This window comes from Chelonia mydas, chromosome 1, assembly GCF_015237465.2.
Source record: "Chelonia mydas isolate rCheMyd1 chromosome 1, rCheMyd1.pri.v2, whole genome shotgun sequence".
In the NCBI taxonomy this organism is placed as follows: Eukaryota; Metazoa; Chordata; order Testudines; family Cheloniidae; genus Chelonia; species Chelonia mydas.
Genome location: NC_057849.1, coordinates 226,873,476 through 226,885,629, shown reverse-complemented (window position 1 = coordinate 226,885,629; position 12,154 = coordinate 226,873,476).

Here is a 12,154-nt window from a genome sequence, read left to right as displayed (position 1 = left end):
ACTTCCCTGCAGTCCTCCCATGCATTGTAAATTGCCAAATCAGGGCCTTATTTACTACCTCATTTTAGTATATACACCAAGCTAGAGGCCCTGATTATGCTGCTGTTGATTTCAGTGACAAAATTCTTATTGACTTGAGAGCCTGAGGCGCCCAGACTCCTGAATCAGGCTACGTCAGAGTCTTACACTTAGCCCTGGTCTACACTAGGACTTTAGGTCGAATTTAGCAGCATTAAATCGATGTAAACCTGCACCCATCCACACGATGAAGCCCTTTATTTCAACTTAAAGGGCTCTTAAAATCGATTTCCTTACTCCACCCCTGACAAGTGGATTAGCGCTTAAATCGGCCTTGCCGGGTCGAATTTGGGGTACTGTGGACACAATTCGACGGTACTGGCCTCCGGGAGCTATCCCAGAGTGCTCCATTTTGACCGCTCTGGACAGCACTCTCAACTCAGATGCACTGGCCAGGTAGACAGGAAAAGAACCGCGAACTTTTGAATCTCATTTCCTGTTTGGTCAGCGTGGCAAGCTGCAGGTGACCATGCAGAGCTCATCAGCAGAGGTGACCATGATGGAGTCTCAGAATCGCAAAAGAGCTCCAGCATGGACCAAACGGGAGGTACGGGATCTGATCGCTGTATGGGGAGAGGAATCCGTGCTATCAGAACTCCGTTCCAGTTTTCGAAATGCCAAAACCTTTGTCAAAATCTCCCAGGGCATGAAGGACAGAGGCCATAACAGGGACCCGAAGCAGTGCCGCGTGAAACTGAAGGAGCTGAGGCAAGCCTACCAGAAAACCAGAGAGGCGAACGGCCACTCCGGGTCAGAGCCCCAAACATGCCGCTTCTATGATGAGCTGCATGCCATTTTAGGGGGTTCAGCCACCACTACCCCAGCCGTGTTGTTTGACTCCTTCAATGGAGATGGAGGCAATACGGAAGCAGGTTTTGGGGACGAAGAAGATGAGGATGATGATGAGGTTGTAGATAGCTCACAGCAAGCAAGTGGAGAAACCGGTTTTCCCGACAGCCAGGAACTGTTTCTCACCCTGGGCCTGGAGCCAGTACCCCCCGAACCCACCCAAGGCTGCCTCCTGGACCCAGCAGGCGGAGAAGAGACCTCCAGTGAGTGTACCTTTTAAAATACTATACATGGTTTAAAAGCAAGCATGTGAAAGGATTACTTTGCCCTGGCATTCGCGGCTCTTCTGGATATACTCCCAAAGCCTTTGCAAAAGGTTTCTGGGGAGGGCAGACTTATTGCGTCCTTCATGGTAGGACACTTTACCACTCCAGGCCAGTAACACGTACTCGGGAATCATTGTACAACAAAGCATTGCAGTGTATGTTTGCTGGCATTCAAACAACATCCGTTCTTTATCTCTCTGTGTTATCCTCAGGAGAGTGAGATATAATCCATGGTCACCTGGTTGAAATAGGGTGCTTTTCTTCAGGGGACACTCAGAGGAGCCCATTCCTGCTGGGCTGTTTGCCTGCGGCTGAACAGAAATGTTCCCCGCTGTTAGCCACAGGGAGGGGGGAGGGTTGAGGGGGTAGCCACGCGGTGGGGGGAGGCAAAATGCGACCTTGTAACAAAAGCACATGTGCTATGTATGTAATGTTAACAGCAAGGTTTACCCTGAAAGAGTGTAGCCAGTGTTTTATAAAATGTGTCTTTTTAAATACCACTGTCCCTTTTTTTCTCTCCACCAGCTGCATGTGTTTCAATGATCACAGGATCTTCTCCTTCCCAGAGGCTAGTGAAGATTAGAAAGAAAAAAAAACGCACTCGAGATGAAATGTTCTCCGAGCTCATGCTGTCCTCCCACACTGACAGAGCACAGACGAATGCGTGGAGGCAAATAATGTCAGAGTGCAGGAAAGCACAAAATGACCGGGAGGAGAGGTGGCGGGCTGAAGAGAGTAAGTGGCGGGCTGAAGAGAGGGCTGAAGCTCGAATGTGGCGGCAGCGTGATGAGAGGAGACAGGATTCAATGCTGAGGCTGCTGGAGGACCAAACCAGTATGCTCCAGTGTATGGTTGAGCTGCAGCAAAGGCAGCTGGAGCACAGACTGCCACTACAGCCCCTGTGTAACCAACCGCCCTCCTCCCCAAGTTCCATAGCCTTCACACCCAGACGCCCAAGAACGCGGTGGGGGGGCCACCGGCCAACCAGCCACTCCGCCACAGAGGATTGCCCCCAAAAAAAGAAGGCTGTCATTCAATAAATTTTAAAGTTGTAAACTTTTAAAGTGCTGTGTGGCATTTTCCTTCCCTCCTCCACCACCCCTCCTGGGCTGCCTTGGTAGTCATCCCCCTATTTGTGTGATGAATGAATAAAGAATGCATGAATGTGAAGCAACAATGACTTTATTGCCTCTGCAAGCGGTGATCAAAGGGGGGAGGGGAGGGTGGTTGGCTTACAGGGAAGTAGAGTGAACCAAGGGGCGGGGGGTTTCATCAAGGAGAAACAAACAGAACTTTCACACCGTAGCCTGGCCAGTCATGAAACTGGTTTTCAAAGCCTCTCTGATGCGTACCGCGCCCTCCTGTGCTCTTCTAACCGCCCTGGTGTCTGGCTGCGCATAACCAGCAGCCAGGCGATTTGCCTCAACCTCCCACCCCGCCATAAACGTCTCCCCCTTACTCTCACAGATATTGTGGAGCACACAGCAAGCAGTAATAACAGTGGGAATATTGGTTTCGCTGAGGTCTAAGCGAGTCAGTAAACTGCGCCAGCGCGCCTTTAAACGTCCAAATGCACATTCTACCACCATTCTGCACTTGCTCAGCCTGTAGTTGAACAGCTCCTGACTACTGTCCAGGCTGCCTGCGTACGGCTTCATGAGCCATGGCATTAAGGGGTAGGCTGGGTCCCCAAGGATACATATAGGCATTTCAACATCCCCAACAGTTATTTTCTGGTCTGGGAATAAAGTCCCTTCTTGCAGCTTTTGAAACAGACCAGAGTTCCTGAAGATGCGAGCGTCATGTACCTTTCCTGGCCATCCCACGTTGATGTTGGTGAAACGTCCCTTGTGATCCACCAGAGCTTGCAGCACTATTGAAAAGTACCCCTTGCAGTTTATGTACTCGCCGGCTTGGTGCTCCGGTGCCAAGATAGGGATATGGGTTCCGTCTATGGCCCCACCACAGTTAGGGAATCCCATTGCAGCAAAGCCATCCACTATGACCTGCACATTTCCCAGGGTCACTACCCTTGATATCAGCAGATCTTTGATTGCGTGGGCTACTTGCATCACAGCAGCCCCAACAGTAGATTTGCCCACTCCAAATTGATTCCCAACTGACCGGTAGCTGTCTGGCGTTGCAAGCTTCCACAGGGCTATCGCCACTCGCTTCTCAACTGTGAGGGCTGCTCTCATCTTGGTATTCATGCGCTTCAAGGCAGGGGAAAGCAAGTCACAAAGTTCCATGAAAGTGCCCTTATGCATGCGAAAGTTTCGCAGCCACTGGGAATCGTCCCAGACCTGCAACACTAGGCGGTCCCACCAGTCTGTGCTTGTTTCCCGAGCCCAGAATCGGCGTTCCACAGCATGAACCTGCCCCATTAGCACCATGATGCCTACATTGGCAGGGCCCATGCTTTCAGAGAAATCTGTGTCCATGTCCTGATCACTCACGTGACCGCGCTGACGTCGCCTCCTCGCCCGGTATCGCTTTGCCAGTTTCTGGTGCTGCATATACTGCTGGATAATGCGTGTGGTGTTTAATGCGCTCCTAATTGCCAAAGTGAGCTGAGCGGCCTCCATGCTTGCCTTGGCATGGCGTCCGCACAGAAAAAAGGCACGGAATGATTGTCTGCCGTTGCTCTGACGGAGGGAGGGGCGACTGACGACACGGCTTACAGGGTTGGCTTCAGGGAGCTAAAATCAACAAAGGGGGTGGCTTTACATCAAGGAGTATTTCAGGCAGGACTTCACAGAGGGTTCCAATAAGAAATGGTGCACCTAAGTTATTGTTCTTATTGGAACAAGGAGGTTAGCCTGGCCTCTGATTGATACATGGCTAGATTTACCTCGCTGCACCTTCTCTGTGAGTGACTGCAGTGTGACCTAGAGAAATGAGTCCCCTAGACGGGGGAGGAGGCAAATGAGTACAAAAGAAATCTGGTCTATTTCTTGTTTTGATCCACTCCATCTATCTTTTACATCTTTGGCTGGCAGCAGACGGTGCAGAAGGACTGCATGCCATCCACATCTCATGGCTGCTCGGCAGAAGACGGTACAGTACGAATGCTAACCATCCTCATCTCTTGCCTGCCTGGCAGAAGTTGGTGCAATATGACTGCTAGCCATCGTCATCTGTTGCCTGCCCGGCAGAAGATGGTACAATACGACTGCTAGCCATCGTCATCTCTTGCCTGCCCGGCAGAAGATGGTACAATACGACTGCTAGCCATCGTCATCTCTTGCCTGCCCGGCAGAAGATGGTACAGTACGACTGCTAGCAATCCATATTGCCTGCCTGCTCACCATAAGACGGTTCAATAGGACTGACTGCAAGACTAAAGAGAATGACCTGGTAAAGTCACTCCAAATTTAGTCCCTGCGCCCATGTCTGCCCAGGCGCTCCCAGCCGACGTGGCCAGGAGCACCTCGGACATGACGAGGACGGCTACCAGTCATACTGCACCGTCTGCTGCCAGAAGGCAATGGGTTGCTGCTACTGTATAGCAATGCCGTACCGCGTCTGCCAGCACCCAGGAGACATACGGTGACGGTTACCTGAGCGGGCTCCATGCTTGCAGTGGTATGGCGTCTGCACAGGTAACTCAGGAAAAAAGGCACGAAACGATTGTCTGCCCTTGCCTTCACGGAGGGAGGGAGGGAACCGGGGCCTGACAATATGTACCCAGAACCACCCGCGACAATGTTTTAGCCCCATCAGAGTGCTCCATTGTGACTGCTCTGGACAGCACTCTCAACTCAGATGCACGATTGTTTGCCGTTGCTCTGACGCAGGGAGGGGCGACTGAGGACACGGCTTACAGGGTTGGCTTCAGGGAGCTAAAATCAACAAAGGGGGTGGCTTTACATCAAGGAGTATTTCAGGCAGGACTTCACGGAGAGGTCCAATAAGAAATGGTGCACCTAAGTTATTGTTCTTATTGGAACAAGGAGGTTAGCCTGGCCTCTGATTGATACATGGCTAGATTTACCTCGCTGCACCTTCTCTGTGAGTGACTGCAGTGTGACCTAGAGGAATGAGTCCCCTAGACAGGGGAGGAGGCAAATGAGTACAAAAGAAATCTGGTCTATTTCTTGTTTTGATCCACTCCATCTATCTTTTACATCTTTGGCTGGCAGCAGACGGTGCAGAAGGACTGCATGCCATCCACATCTCATGGCTGCTCGGCAGAAGATGGTACAGTACGACTGCTAGCAATCCATATTGCCTGCCTGCTCACCATAAGACAGTTCAATAGGACTGACTGCAGGACTAAAGAGAATGACCTGGTCAAGTCACTCCAAATTTAGTCCCTGCGCCCATGTCTGCCCAGGCGCTCCCAGCCGACGTGGCCAGGAGCACCTCGGACATGACGAGGACGGCTACCAGTCGTACTGTACCGTCTGCTGCCAGAAGGCAATGGGTTGCTGCTACTGTGTAGCAATGCCGTACCGCGTCTGCCAGCACCCAGGAGACATACGGTGACGGTTACCTGAGCGGGCTCCATGCTTGCGGTGGTATGGCGTCTGCACAGGTAACTCAGGAAAAAAGGCACGAAACGATTGTCTGCCCTTGCCTTCACGGAGGGAGGGAGGGAAGGGGGGCCTGACGATATGTACCCAGAACCACCCGCGACAATGTTTTAGCCCCATCAGGCATTGGGATCTCAACCCAGAATTCCAATGGGCAGCGGAGACTGCGGGAACTGTGGGATAGCTACCCACAGTGCAACACTCCGGAAGTCGACGCTAGCCTCGGTACTGTGGAAGCACTGCGCCGAATAATGCACTTAGAGCATTTTCTGTGGGGACACACACACTCGAATATATAAAACCGATTTCTAAAAAACCGACTTCTATAAATTCGACCTTATTCCGTAGTGTAGACATACCCTTAGTCTCTTGTAACGTACAGAAGATTTGTAACATTTTGTCCAATCACCTTCTTCCATCCATTTCCGGTTTTAAAAATGTGCAAGAAAACTTCAGTGACTAAATTCACTACCCAGAGCAATTGGACTTAAGAGCTTTGTAAGCGCCTTTGAAAAATCAAGAGATCCTGTTTTCACCAGCTAAATCACACACTTATGTTTTCATATATTGCAGCTGCTTCTTTGCATCTTTCTGAAAATGGACTGACTTTAAATTGATTTGATAGTCTAACCACATTTATCTCCAAAGAAAAAGGGATCTGTGGAAACATTTAGTAAGCAAGTAAATGGAACAGTTAATAACTCATTTCATATGTTCTTAAACTTTCTCCGCCCCCCACACTTTCTCTCCTAAAGAGAGAGAAGCATGAAAAGAAGAATTAGAAGGGATTTGATTGCTTCTCTTTTTTTTATTCTGTCTAATAATATGAGAAAGGGTCATTTGATTAAATTAATGGCAGCTAAATGAGGACACATAAAAGGAAATTTACACCCAGTGGAGTTCATTGTCATGAAAGGGTCACAGAGTCAAATATTGGAGCTTGAAGGCCTGGATAATTTTATGATCCCTGATACCATTATAGTTATACAACTTAGGGCGGGTCTACACTAGAAGCACTACATCAGCGCAGCTCTATGCCGACTGGAGAGCGCTCTCCCATCAGCATAATTACTCCACCTCTGCAAGAGGCAGAAGCTCTCCTGCCAACATAGCGCCTGTGTGGACAGTGCTTACGTCACTGTAACTTGTGTTGCTCGGGGGGGAGGGTGTCTTTTTCACGTCCCTTCGCGATGTAAATTAGATCAACTTAAGTGGTCGTGTAAACCTGCCCTTAGTAAGAAAGAGGTAATCAGATCTCATGCTTGAGGCTGCCAGCTGAGTTCTACAGGCCTGAGAGGAGTATTTCCTTCACTCATTTGCAACATTAGTTAGGTATTGGCGAGCTAAATTTACTCAACCTCCTTGGAAGCATCATGTAGTGGAATCTGCTAGATACAGGATATTTGACGTGATGGGTCATTGAATTGATCCAGTATGGTAAATTCTGCATTCCAGGAAAGTTTGGGGGTTTTTAGGCTAGTCTTGCTGACTAGCCTAGTTGTTATTTCCTTTTGTACCAATAGAAGAAACAAAGCTGAAAGCTCTCTCACAAACTGCAATTAATTCAGTACCCGGAGCCTGATGCCACATGATGGAATTGGGCAAAATGGCCTTCTCTCCCTGAAGGTCTCACATTCAGACATCACTATTGGCCCAAGTGGGGTTGATTAAAAGTGCAGAGTGCCAGAAACTGCCCCCCAAATCCCATTCTTTACCAGATTCTGTAAGCACTGCACTAATAAATGACATAAACATATATATCATTCCTGTCATCTGGAAAGATCCCAAAGTGCTGTACAGACTGTATATAGAAATCACTTCACCTGCCACTGAAATGTGGTGTCATCTGAAGCGAAATGAAGGCCGAAGATGTGAAATATATCTCAGCTAACTGAAAGACGGACAGAATGTAATTACCCAAGTTGGAACCCTGGCCCCCTGCAGCCCCTCTTACTCTTGCAGAAAGCGCCATGGAAACTTTAATAACTACAAATTGTCAGGACTTTGGTTCCACGTCTTACCTCTGAAACAGTCACCTTTCCTCACCTTTAATTGCAATAGCATTTCACTTAACTGTCAGGAGAAGGACTTTTAATGATGACACCAATGCCTAATAAATGACAAAGAGCACAGTAGCAAAAAATAAGTGTGGTAATTTATTATCTATCTCAGGTACCAATATGGTCCCTCTCACCATAATATCTGAGCACCTCACAACCTTTAATGCATTTATTTTCACAACTCCCCTTTAAGGTAGGAGTTACCCCCACTTTACAGATGGGAAACTGAGACAGAGAGAGACTAATGTTCACTATGTACCCAGCAGTTTATCTTCAAGGCCAGTACTAAAGATTTTGGTGCCCCAGGTACTCTGCTTTCAGCTATCACAATGGTGGATTGGGGTCAGGAGGTGACAATTGACTGGAACTTGGTGGAGCTGCTTCGGGTTTCTGCTGCCTGCTGGCATGGGAAATGGCCCAGAATGGCAGGACACCCTCTCCCAAAAGCTGTGCTGGTGCCATGGCCAGGCTTGAGTTTTACTGTCCCTGTAGTTCAAAGCAGCTTCTCACTTCGGGAATGGAGGAAATGCAGTGATCCAGGCCTTGGCTAGGTTATGCCTCCCGTGAGGAGAGGCAGTGGCAAACCAAAACAGTGGAGATACCTTAAATTTTAAGCTTTATAAAGGAAAAACCCAGAAATTTGGCAGGAACAATAATATAATATTATGATTCTATTACTTATATTCTATTATTCTATTGTTTATATAATATAAATAATACAAAGTAACATCAAATACTTGCTCAGGAAAATAATAAACTGTAAATTACCATCACAATACAAGACGTTTTTCAACAACATACTGTGCCACCCCAAGAGGGAATCAACCCCTCCTCTCCCTGGCTGCGAAGTCCAGCTTCACCCAACATGGCTTTATGGAGCTCCGGTGTTGCAATGACCGCACCTCTTTCCAATAGCTCCACCCGCGAACACCAGTCCTCAGCCAGAGGGACCCAACCATTCCCGGGAACCCAAACTGTATTCCCTCTCTCAGTGTCCCAGTGGTCCAGCTCATGGGTCATAGGCTCTATGCCTCTCGCAGCCAGTCCTTGCACACTGCCCTTCAAGGCCCAGCTTCCTCTCCCCAGCAAATCCCCTTTTTATCCCAGCACTGTCTTTTTTCACATTCTTCTCTAACTGCCAAGCCCCCTTCGGTGGGATTCTGAGCCCCTTCCCCACTCAAGCTGCCCTCTCATTGGCTTTCTCGCCGCCCTCCTCCCCCACCCCCAAACAGCATTCTACGCTGCTGCTTCCCATTACACCTAACGTTACACCTCTTGGTCAAAACTGCAGCAGGTGCTAGTGCCAGGGGCAGAGTTATTACAGAAACCCCTTTAAAGGGGCTAGCGCCACGCTGGTGTGGCTCCCAGGTGGTGTGGGGGGAGGACAGCCAAGTTAGCAGTTCCCCCTAGAAAATAAGCTGCTTGATTCTGGTCCTGCTCAATTTAAAATATGTTTTGGGAGAGTGGCTGACTAATGCTTTGGGAGTGGGATCTAGTATCTTTCCCCTCTGGATCACCAGTACTTTTTTGCCCTGGTCAATTAAGACTGAAAGTTACTTAAGGCTGTTCACTGGCCTGGGGGAAATGAATGTGGTGGTTTCAGCCAGTTGTTAGTACTAAAACTGGTCAACATTTCTTTTTTCTTTCTTTCTTTTTTTTGGGGGGGTGGGAGGAGGAAATGTCCTTTTGATTAAATACATTTCTGTCAAAAAAAATTGTGCTTTCATAAAAAATACTGAAACCTTTTTTGTTTAAAAAGAGACAAATTTGGTGGTTTGGTTGTTGAAAAGTAAAAGTATTTTGGTTTTTTGATAAAAGCCCAAAACTTTTTTTTTTTTAAAGAAAAGTTTGTTTTTACCAAAATTTTACAGGAAAAAGAAGAATTCCTGATCAGCTATACGTGGTAGACAAGTAACAAAACCAGTACTATAGCTAGGGAGAGCAGCCTCAGTACAGAGGCCATGAAGAAAATGAGAATGGAATTCACATTTTTCTTTCTTAGAGGTGAACTTCAAGGTCAGACAGACCAACTGAAGACCTACATGGAAGAAGCTTGCGCTGCTTCTGGCCACGATATTCTTGTTCTATAGATAAATCTAGCAGCTTTTATAAGCACTAAATCCTCTTACATTTTTTAAGAATAAAAAAATGGAAATTTGTCACCCATCTGGTTAAATTTATCCTTTGAAGATACATTTAAGTTAAAATCTGATTGACTTAAGTGAATCACAAAGCTTAAATTCTTCAGTCTGTATATCTTATGGCATATTTAAGGCAGCTCTCACCTTGGTTTTTAGTGTGCTGCTTTTACAATTTAGGGGATCCCATGAAATATTGAACGGAGCTGGGGTCATGCAGACGTAAGAAGAAAGTCTTCGGAAACTTTTAACACTGAACTGCTCGCACATATTAGTAGCATTCAGGCCTTCAAATGCAAGTTTCAGGAAATTAGAATTGTTTTCCTCTCATGGGTGATAAAGCCCAGAAAACAAGGTTTCACAATGGAAAAGCTGACAGAAGTTTCATATATTGTCTAAAACGAAACACTGTGATTTTTAGTTTCCAATCAAATGTATATTTCTTTAAAATTCTGCTCTTATGTAACTTGTAAATCATTTGGGTGACAGCTCACTAGGAAATATGAGGCTAATGTTGAGCTTTCTCTTAGCAGGGGAGGAAAGGGGAGCAGAGGAAGGAGCTTTTTTCTGAACTAAACAATTTTAAAATCTCTTATCCAAACAATATACATGCTGGCTGAAAATATTCTTAAAATATAAGCTATGAATTTTTAGCAAGCAAGAGAATTGAAGTATGCTGCTGCCTCCTTGTGGAATTCTGTAAATGTCCATCTGGAATTTCCTCTATACCCAGAATTGAAATGCATCAGCATGTTCTAGTCAAACTCTATTTAAAAATATTCATGTCTTCTGTTCAATTAAAAATAGGAACAATGCACCACAACAGACAAGCTGAAGTGTAATAGACACAAACTTAGATGCATTAGCAATCGGCAAGAAAAAAAAATCTGTTAAGCTCCAATCCTGAGCCCACCTGCTATCAATTGTGATATCAGAACCTAAATTTCAGAGCGCCCCCCCATGACCAGGTAGGATTTACTAATCTCCATCAGTGCTGGGATAAAACTGATACATATGTAGTTATAATCCATCAAAAATTGCAGAAGAAAGTATTCTTTTTATAGAGCTAATGGGTTGCACTAAACAAATTCACAGTTCCAAAGTAATTTCCAGAGAACTTGCCATATAAACAGGACTTTAAGAAAAAGTTTTTTCTCTCAAATCAAATAATACTGTCTTTTTGTAGATTACTAATAACAAAAGATTTAAGTCGGTCAATCAGGACACGCTGCAATGTCTAAGGCTGAAGTGGACTGAAAATATTGCTAGAGAAAGTACCGCTACACTCCCTGCAGCACATTATTTAACTGTATTACTAAGGATGGGTTCATTTTTCATACCTGAGGCCTCCATTGGAAGCTTGAACTGATTCCACACTGGTGAAGAATTATAAAATATTCTTGTTGTTCATGTGACTATTCAGCTTCCCATTAAGAATTACACACTGCCAGCCTCTCTATTTTCAGGACAATATGCTGATTAGTGCTTTATAAATACCAAAGGGACACATCACAGCCTTCTAAATCCATATTCCCCATGCCTAGGTCTCCACCACTCTGCAAGGAATGGGAGGCTTGACTGCATGTATGACACCATTTCCTCCCCATTCAACTGGGGTCTACACTGGGGAATAGGGTGGAGTCTAGGTGAGCAAGGGACAGGAGTACGTCACCAGTTCTCTGGTCTCACAAACATACCCAGGAAAAATAATACAATATCAGGCAGTATCACCTTTCCTGTGGAGCTCACCCAGCAATCCTTATATGCAGGTCAGTCCATAATAATACAGACCCAGCGAAGCTATGCTGCCAGGGAACTGGGGTTGGGCTAGGAGTGTGTGACAGAAAATGCCCATGTTCTCACCCTACACACTATTGTAATATTTTTTGTACGAGTCATACCTTATAAATATCATTTGAAAACTCATAATTTGCTGGTCAGTATTGTCCTGATAAAATGTGTGTGGCAACATTGTATGTTAAGTTATAAGATTTCCCTGTATGATGCTATTAACACATGTTCCAAATCCCACAGCTCTGCCCAAACAGAAGTCAGCAAACAGGTCTGTCCTAGACAAAGGAATGTGTGCCTGCCTTAATTTGCATTTAAGCAGTAAACAGCATCATCAAGCTGGGAGGGATACAAAGAAAGCTCAAACAGGTGAGAAAAAGCCAGCAGGGAACATCCTTCTAGATAGGCACAATGTCTCCTACAGCCCAGCTGTAAAT